The 9749-nt window shown below is 47.7% G+C and overlaps 1 pseudogene; it reads left to right on the top strand.

Moving 5' to 3' along the window:
- The first annotated feature begins 206 nt into the window (after window positions 1–206).
- The window catches only part of LOC119435171 (structural maintenance of chromosomes protein 4-like), a 74979-nt pseudogene continuing 65436 nt past the window's right edge, over window positions 207–9749 (top strand).

Raw genomic sequence — 9749 nt, 5'->3', positions numbered from 1 at the left:
GTTCGCTCGTTTTCAACGACTCACTTTTTATTCACCTGCTACGCATTTCTTTACGTTTCGCTGCCTTTGCGACGAGGAGTGTGGGGAATAGTGGGGAGGGTTGAGCTTAGCGCATCCGTATTGATGCAAATTGTTCCTTCTAGAAGTAATCGCTCGTCGTTTTGGTCTATTTCTTCTTCAGTAGTTCAGTCTAGCAAAGATTCAGGATGGCGGAGAACGGCCTCACCGAGCACCACGAAGACGAGTTGGAGGAGGAAGAGGAAGGAGGCCTCCGTGAGTTCACTGCATGCGATTCGCACATCCTCTCATTCGTGATACAGCGCGTAAGAAACACATGTAAATGAAGTTATGCACACCTCTACCAGTGGATACTGTTGCACTGTGCCCTTCTACGCAGACAGTGGCGTAGGGGGGGGGGGTGACTGGTCACCAGATGGGCCACCCCTGCTACGACCCTGCTTGCGCCCCTGCCTGCCCTCCTGACGCCACTGCATACAGAGCTTGCGCAGGTAGTTCAAATATGTGAGGTCATTCAATTCTCACCGCTACAGGCATAGCCGACATCTACGTCCCGCCACCGCCGCCAGCAGCGTGCACATTTAGCCCAACTGGTCCCCGCCTCATGATACAGAAGATTGAGAACATCAATTTCAAATCGTACGCCGGCACAAGAATTATCGGACCGTTTCATAAGGTGAGCATGTGGGCAGTTTGCTGTGCGTTTTTCCAAAGTGAAATGAATGGAAAGAAGTGTCTAACATAAATTTTGTTGCAAATAAATGATAGTTGGGGCCGCTCATGACTACCCGCCGTGGTTGCTTAGTGGCTATGGTGTTGGGCTGCTAAGCGCGAGGTCGCGGGATCGAATCCCGGCCATGGCGGCCTTTTCTATGGGGGCGAAATGCGAAAACACCTGTGTACTTAGTTTTAGGTGCATGTTAAAGGTGGTCCAAATTTTCCGGAGTCCCCACTACAGCGTGCCTCCTAATCAAATCGTGGTTTTGGCACGTAAAACCCCATAATTTTTAGCTCATGACTGCTCTCATCCGAGTGTCCTCGTGTTTGTGTTACGATTCCAGAAATAATCATTGATTTGCTGTGACCATTCCGGCTTTGTGTTCAGTATTGAAATGACAAGTTTATTGTATCTTGATTTCCTTGTACAGAATTTTACAGCCATTGTTGGGCCCAACGGGAGCGGCAAGTCAAATGTTATCGACTCTATGCTTTTTGTCTTCGGCTACCGGGCACAGAAGATTCGGTCCAAGGAAGTTGGTGTGCTTATCCACAACAGCACGAACCACACAAACTTGGACAGCTGCACTGTGAATGTTTACTTTCAGAGAATCACTGATACGGTATGTTGCAAGATCTCCTGCCCTGAATGCTTGTGCAGTTGTACAAACCAGCAAGAGTGCTAGGGTAGTAGCACTGCAACGGCTTTCTGAAGCACCGTAGTCTAGCACGAGGATAGATCTGTTTTCTTTGGCATATGCTGGGCTTCTGCAGTGTCAGATGCCATCGTCTATAGCACGAGTGCTCAGGTTGGTTCAGGTGTTGTCAATGGAACGTCTACTTGAGGTGGCACTGGCATGCCCAAAGGCAGCTGCAGTTTATGCCAGGTTGAACATACCAAGCTAAGACAAGCAGTAAAACATGTGCTTTTTTGTGTGTGTGTCTGTAATGTTCTGTGCCCTCCACAGTGAGCCAGCAACTAAAGTGTTCACCTGCTGCACAAGAGGTCATGGATTTGATACCTGGCTGTGTTGGTTACATTGCAATGGGATCAAAATGCGAAAATATTTATGCACTGAGTTTGATGTGTGTTAAAGTACAGCAGGCAGTCAGACATTAATCTGAAAACAATCCATGGCAGTATCCCCTACAGCCAAAGCTTTGAGATATGAACAATATAAAACTGAAATATATGGCACTGACCTGTGTCTGTTTAAGGCGAAAGCCTTAGATCTCTATGTTTCAATGTAGCGTTGTGATGTGGAGTACGCTGGGAAAGGGAAACAGCAGTGCTGGAGAAGGGCTCTGAGAAAGGGTGACGGAGTGCAGTTGGAGAGTTGAGCGAAACGGCAACAACAGTGCAGTAGGAGCGTGGAGAGAAAGAACAACAGCGGGGCTGAGGAGGAGGAGGGAAACGTCGGCAGGGGCGTCCGTAGAACGTTTTGGAAATGGCGGGAGGGCTCTCGCGTGCCTTGTATACGTCGCCACATGGGCCCAGAGTTTCATTGCACATTACTGTGGGTGATGACGCACCAGGCCCTAGTTGCAGGCGGGGAAGACTGAGAAGGTATGTCTTGGCAGAAGAGGTTGGAGCAGCTCGAAATGCTGCTCATCATAACCGCTGCTGGAGGAAGCAGCTATGGATGAAGCGAAAGTTCAACAAAGTTCAGCAGCAGATCAGCAGAAGGTCCAACTAGGCTTTCGCCTTCACATTCTTAGAAAGTTCTGAGCATCCTCCGTAACTTTTTCCCAGCCCATTGCAGAAATAGTGTGAGCTCTACTTGACAAATTAGGTTTTCGGTTGTTGATTATTTGTTGCCACGACTGAATTTTCCTAGAACTACTCACGGAAAAGCTATCAGAAACGGAGTTACAGTTCATTTACTTTTTTCTCTCTCTCCGGGTGCCAGATCACAATAACTACATCGATGTTCCATCTACTGTTTGAAATATATAGTGTATGAAAAGTTGTAATAACCACAATACAGTAGAACCCCGCTGTTACGTTCCCGGGTGCTGCGTTTTCCCGGCTGTTACGTCGTTTTCGGCCGGTCCCGGCACAGCTCCCATAGAACCCAATGCATTGGTAACCCCGCTGTTACGTCGCAACTGTGGGACCGTTCCCGCATCATACGTTGCGAACTGCCACACCGCGCCGGCCCGAGCGGCCATTTTGACTTTTCATGTCGCTTGGCTTGGTTGCTTGACGATGGCATTGGCCGCCCAAAGTGCTGGGGGCGACATTTATTACGTATTTTCGGTTTCCGCCAGCAAAAGTATGGCCTTTGATATCCGCTTTTGCTATCTAAAGATGATGTCTATGACGCGTTGCGGCCCTAAAATTGGTTTTGGCTCATAGATGTTCCGTATAAAGTCCAAGTGCGATAACGCCGTCGCCGCGCGCCGTATGCTTTCTTTCGCGCGCGAGACGCGGTCGTCGGCTCCCCTCGCACGCTTTCACTCGCACATACAGCATACGTCGCCGCGCGCCGTATGCTGTGTGCGAGTGAAAGCGTGCGAGGGAAGCCGATGACCGCGTCTCGCGCGCGAAAGAAAAGCAGAGAGGAAGCGCGCCTCCTTCCGTTGCGCTCGAGGCACCAGCGAGGGAGCGAGGGGGGGGGGGGGGGGGTAGCGGGCAACGTTGTGCTCTGGCATCATACTGCGCGGCGGCGCGCGCGCGGTCCCGCGGGCCCTATCTTGAAAGCGATCTGCGTGGGGGTAGATTCTACGCAGTGTAGGTGCGTCGGCGGCTCGTGGCTTTGTGCGTGCTGCGTGTTCTCGGCGCTCAGTTAGGGTTGAAGCGATAGACAACAGCACGAAGGTCACTTCGCTCGCTTCTGCAGCGGCGCGTAACTGCGCGTGTCCGCGCTCATCGAGTGTGATGTGTTCATGTTTGCCTGTGGGCGCTGACACTATGTTTGTTAATTAGTTAATAACCGAATGTTTACAAGTTTATACAGACGATAAAACTACTATTCTTACTTTGTGTAGCTCACCGCAATCGATACTTCCGCTGTCGGGCGAAACTACTTTTTGTCGCACGTAAGAATGAAAATATTGTGTGCAGTTCAACACTACTCCCATTTCTCAATTTTTCCTGTTTCCTGGCTCTTGCGTTTCCCGGCTCTTACGTTTTTTTTTACGGTCCCGTGAAAAACGTAACAGCGGGGTTCTACTGTATTTGGCACTCTTGTTCTCGGCACAAAGTGTGGGATATTCTGAAAATTGTGGATAACTGAAACAGCGTTCCAATCATTAGCGAGCAGAGTTGGCATGCGACCACATTTTTAGTTTATAATTTGACTGGCACACTCTCTCTAGTAATAACTATACTTACCCTAGTATTCTTTTTCTTCCCTTTTTGCTACAGGATGAAAACACCTTCGAGGTGGAGGAAAACTCCGAGTTTGTGGTTGGTAGGACAGCGCACCGTGACAACACATCCTATTACACGGTGAATGGCCATCGTTGCACCTACAAGGAGGCCACAAGAACTCTACGCTCTTTTGGAATTGATCTTGACCACAATCGATTCCTTATTCTTCAGGTTTTTACCTTTGTGTTATTTCTTTCCTCTTGTGTGATCCCTTACATATGCTCTGTAAGCTATCAAGTATCATTAACCCCTAAGGGATGTTGATGTCATCATCTTGTCATGAACAATTGTCATTTTTTAGCTTATGAAAAGCCCACCTCTCCCAGTACCTCTGGTGGTAGGTTATTGTATCATTGCTTTTATTGAATTAGATTACACACGATATCTGCAGACATACTTCTGGTAGCTTATTATGTCAAAAAATGAGCCATTATGGTAGTTTTTTCAAACAGAAAGGAGCCCTTAAGACATTAAGAAACAGATATGGCAGCCTGTATTCGATAAAATAAGCTTTCTGGTGTGATAATATCAAGGGTTGCATGTTTAGGGAACTTAATGTACATAGTTTGTGTCCTTAAAGTGTGGCTATCTAGTGACACAGCAAGGAAGTGCATTTTGATTGCTTTTTCTCAATAGATGACTGCCCAATTTACCTTGCTCATGTTTTTAGGAGGCCTGAAAATTCAACTGTCAGTGTTGGTCCTGCATCTTCTTTCTAATCTCAGGGAGAAGTGGAACAGATTGCGCTGATGAAGCCGAAGGCACAGACCGAGCATGACCAAGGAATGCTGGAGTTTCTTGAAGACATCATTGGTAGCTCCCGCTACAAGGAGCCAATTGAGCTGTTGAATCAGCGTGTTGAAAACTTTCAGAAGAAAGAACAGAAAAGGTACGTGGTGTTGATAAAAAGCCCAAGCTTTGGCAGGTTTGTCACTTAGTCACCAATTTTTTTTCTGTATTCTAAAGAGTGCTTTCTTGTGGAATGTGCGTTTAAAATTAAGTACAACACCAAAACTGCAATAATGACAGGATGTCACTGCCATTCAAGAGCACTGTAATCCAAACCATTCCACACATCAGCTGCAGCTTGAGGAGCTGTAGCATTGCTTGTGCCCGCTGTGCAATTTGTTAGGGTGCCACCATATACATGGCATTTAAGACACTGTATGAAATGTCATGGGCAGTACTGAAGATTAGATGTGATGCACAGTTGCACTTTTCATTTCTGCCCGTGAAAATAAGGCACGCATTACAATTGAGGGCACATTAGAATTGAGTATATACGGCACACTGTGTTTTGTGGGAACTGCATAATGTTATATTAATGTTCACGTGGGGCCATAGGACACTACAGAGTCTCGTAGATGAATGCCTAAAAAATAAAGGAAAACAAAACTTGGAATCAGGAATGTGAATTGTGATCCAAATGGGATATTTTCAGTTTCCTCTACTATGATTGTAAAACGTATGAGATTCTGTTCAGATTCTACAGTCTTTCTGCTATTGTGTACAACACTATAAGCATTCATAGTTATTGATGCATCCCCGCAGGGGCGTCTGCGTCAGCAGGCGTTTGGTGTGTTGCGACACCACGGACCCGAGCACATGAGGGTCGGACCCTCCCGCGTGTAGCCGTGCGCGGCTTAGCCGTGTCCGGGGAAAAGGGGATCCTGGGAGTTGAGCCGAAGGCGGGTGTTTGGACCTTTATGGCCCCTCGGCAGAGGCAACACACTCCTTTGGCCTCTGCTTCACGTAGACGGCACCCCCGGACTGACCCACCCAGGGAAATCGGTGGTCGCCTTTTCCTATCCCCCTCTCCAAACTTTTGCTTTCCTGTCTCCTTTCTTTTACTATCCTATCATCTCCTCTCTTCTGTTACTTCTACATTTCATAGGTGGCTTGGGTTAACCCTGTGTATGTGCCCTCTCTTGGGTATTTATATTGGGTTATAGCAGCAATGCACGGCTGGCGTCTGCAGCCTTACACGTAAGTGCTGCAGCGTCCCCTAGTTGGGCTCCGTGGTGGGTGGCCGCCATTGCCGCCGAAATAAACGAAATAATATGGGAACGCCTGCATTTCCCCATTTACTTGATCGTCACCCTCACAAGAGGGGACGCACCGAAGAACTAATAAGCCTATTCAAACCGAGAGAAATCTTTCCCCGTTTCCAAGTAGTTCACAGCAAAAAAACAGAAAAACCAGCTAGAACCATATCACCTTTCTAGTCGCAAAAGGCCTGACTGAAGCCCTTGGCCCTGGTTATAAGGTTACCAAAATGGCGAGCGGGGACCTCCTCCTTGAGATCCGTGATAAAGAACAGCACAGCAACATAAACAAGCTTGTGGCATTTGGCGACATACCTGTTACCATTTCACCGCATCGGTCTATGAACACAGCACGTGGAGTAGTGTCTGATGCAGATCTCATCGACTTGTCCGAAACCGAACTATTGGAAGGCTGGAAAGAACAAAACGTAACAAACATACAGCGCATCGTTATCAGAAGAGACAATAAAGAAATTCCCACAAAACACCTCATCCTGACCTTTGCCACTTGCGATCTGCCACAAACCATAGAAACCGGATATACGAAGATAGCTGTCAGGCCATACATTCCTAATCCCAGAAGATGCTTCCAATGTCAAAGATTTGGCCACGGCTCGCAGAGCTGCCGTGGTAGACTGACATGTGCGAAATGTGGAACCCAAGGTCACGCATCAGATAACTGTGAAGCGACACCGCACTGTGTAAACTGTGATGGTGAACATCCAGCTTACTCCAGATCCTGTCTCAACTGGAAAAAAGAAAAAGAAATTATCACTCTTAAAGTGCGTGAGAACATCTCGTTCAAGGAAGCACGTAAAAGGGGCTTGCCATTCCACAACACAACATATGCCGAGGCGACGCGTCAGGGGGCAGCGTCGCACCGGCTTCCGCCACCTGCCCGGCCTGCGCGCAGCGAGCCGCCGGCTGTGGCAGCCGCCCCTATGGTGGGAGCAGCCAAGGCTGCCTAGCCATCACCGAACTTGGCCACACCAGTGGCCTCTGCTAGCTCTGGTAGCAGCCAGGATAGCACGGAGGCTAAGGAAGTACCGTCAACCTCCGCACTGGTGGGGACAAAGGCTTCGTCTTCCGAGGCGAAGCCAAACCGACGTACACATCGCTCAATAGAGCGAGTGTCCAACGCCTCGCAAGAGGAAATGGACACAACTCCTCAGACGGCACACAGAGTGCCTAGGGAGAGGCGTCTCTCCCAAGAATGCTCTTCCAAAAAAGACAAGACACCAGTTACAGCGCCTGGAAAAGGCTCTGTAAAATAGGCTGTACACTTCCCTTGAGACACACAGCACCTTTATTTTCCTCTAACATGAACACAATAATCCAGTGGAATGTTAGGGGACTACTCCACAACCTAGATGACATCCAAGAACTTATCAATAAATTTAATCCAAAGGTGCTGCGTGTTCAAGAAACACCTAAACTCCAGGAACACCAACTTCCTACGTCAGAATATTGTTTTCCGAAAAGACCGCGAGGATTCTGCCGCACCACTGGTGGTGTGGCCATCATACTCGACAGAAGTGTAGCCTGTCAGCAACTTCCACTGAATACGGCACTTGAGGCAGTAGCCGTTCGTGCTGTACTTCTTGGTAAACTCGTAACCATTTGCTCGCTCTACATACCCCCACATTATCATTTACACAAGCATGAATTTCAGTCATTTATAGATGAATTACCAGAACCTTACCTCGTTCTTGGCGATTTCAATGCACACTGCAGCTTGTGGGGCGACACGCGTATGGATGCGCGAGGACGCCTAATCGAACAATTTCTTTTCTCGTCTGGTGCGTGTCTCCTGAATAAGAAGGAACCCACCTACTACAATCTCGCAAACAAAACATTTTCTTCCATTGATCTCAGTGTAGCTTCCCCGTTTATATTTCCTGAACGTAAATGGGAAGTTATAAAAAATCCTTACGGGAGTGACCACTTCCCCATACTGCTGAGATCACCACTACAAAACGAACCTTCACCACAGGCTCCCTGACGGAAGTTTGATGCGGCAGATTGGGAGAAATTCCAAACTCTTACAAGCGGTATCTCGTGGCCTGACATATCTTCGCTGGGAATTGATGCTGCTGTTGAGTATTTTACATCTTTCATAATCGGTGCCGCTTCTGAATGTATACCAGAAAGGAGTGGTGCGACCTGCAAACGCCGTGTCCCATGGTGGAACGACGAATGTCGGAAGGCTCGTAGGAAACAGAATAAAGCGTGGAGGTTGCTACGCGACTCCCCAACTGCGGAGAATCTCGTTAGTTTTAAGAAAGTAAAATCGGAGGGCAGAAGAACGCGCCGACAAGCCAGGAGAGAGAGTTGGGAGAAGTTTTTATCAGGCATCAACTCATATACAGATGAGGGCAGAGTCTGGAAGAAAGTGAATAAGATAAAAGGGCTACAAACTTATTCACTCCCGTTGGTAAACACACAAGGCGACAGTCTGGAAGACCAAGCTAACTGCCTGGGAGCACATTTTGAACGTGTGTCCAGCTCATCTCATTATTCCCAAACATTTAAAAGGCACAAGGCTGCAATAGAAAAACAGAAACTAGAAAGAAAATGTACCGGAGACGAGGCATACAACCAGCCTTTCTGCATTGCTGAGCTGTATGCATCACTTAGTTGTTGCAATAAGTCTGCCCCAGGCTCTGACCGCATAGCTTATCAAATGCTGAAACACCTTCCCCATGAAACAAAGAAAACTCCTCTCCCTATACAATGCTATATGGACCTCCGGCGAGATCCCCTCTGCCTGGAAAGAGGCCATTGTCATTCCTATACTGAAGCAGGGCAAGGACCCATCGTCTGCTTCGAGTTACCGCCCTATAGCACTAACAAGCTGCCTCTGCAAACTGTTCGAAAAATGATAAACCGCCGACTAATCCATTTCCTCGAATCAAACAAACTGCTTGACGTGTACCAATGCGGGTTTCGCGAAAGTCGATCCACCGTCGACCATTTGATACGTATTGAGACGCAAATTCGTGAAGCTTTTGTCCGTAAACAATTCTTTCTGTCTGTATTCCTTGATATAGACAAAGCCTACGATACCACGTGGCGTTTTGGAATACTTAGAGACCTCTCACACGTTGGTATACGTGGTTGCATGTTAAATGTCGTCGAAAGTTATTTATCTAATCGCACTTTCCGTGTTCGTGTGGGAAATGCTTTATCAAGACCATTTGTGCAGGAAACTGGAGCGCCACAGGGCAGGGTGCTCAGTTGCACTCTATCATAAAATGAGTTCTTTGCGTCTGTATATCCCAAGAAACAGTTTTATTGTACATACGTCGATGATGTACAGATAGGTTTCACCTCCTGCAATCTTGCAGTCTGTGAGCGGCAGATTCAACTTGGTCTGAACAAGGTGTCGAAGTGGGCAGACGACAATGGGTTTAGCCTTAACCCACAAAAGACCACCTGCGTACTGTTCTTCAGAAAGAGGGGTCTGCACCCCGATCCTGACATTGAGTTGCAGGGAGAACGGGTGCCCGTAAAAACAGAACATAAATTTTAGGTGTGATTCTAGATACAAAGTATACATTTATGGCACATATACGGTATGTAAGAAACAAGTG

The sequence above is a fragment of the Dermacentor silvarum genome, unplaced genomic scaffold (genome assembly GCF_013339745.2).
Source record: "Dermacentor silvarum isolate Dsil-2018 unplaced genomic scaffold, BIME_Dsil_1.4 Seq496, whole genome shotgun sequence".
Taxonomy (NCBI): domain Eukaryota; kingdom Metazoa; phylum Arthropoda; class Arachnida; order Ixodida; family Ixodidae; genus Dermacentor; species Dermacentor silvarum.
This window is presented reverse-complemented; position numbering and strand designations above follow the sequence as displayed.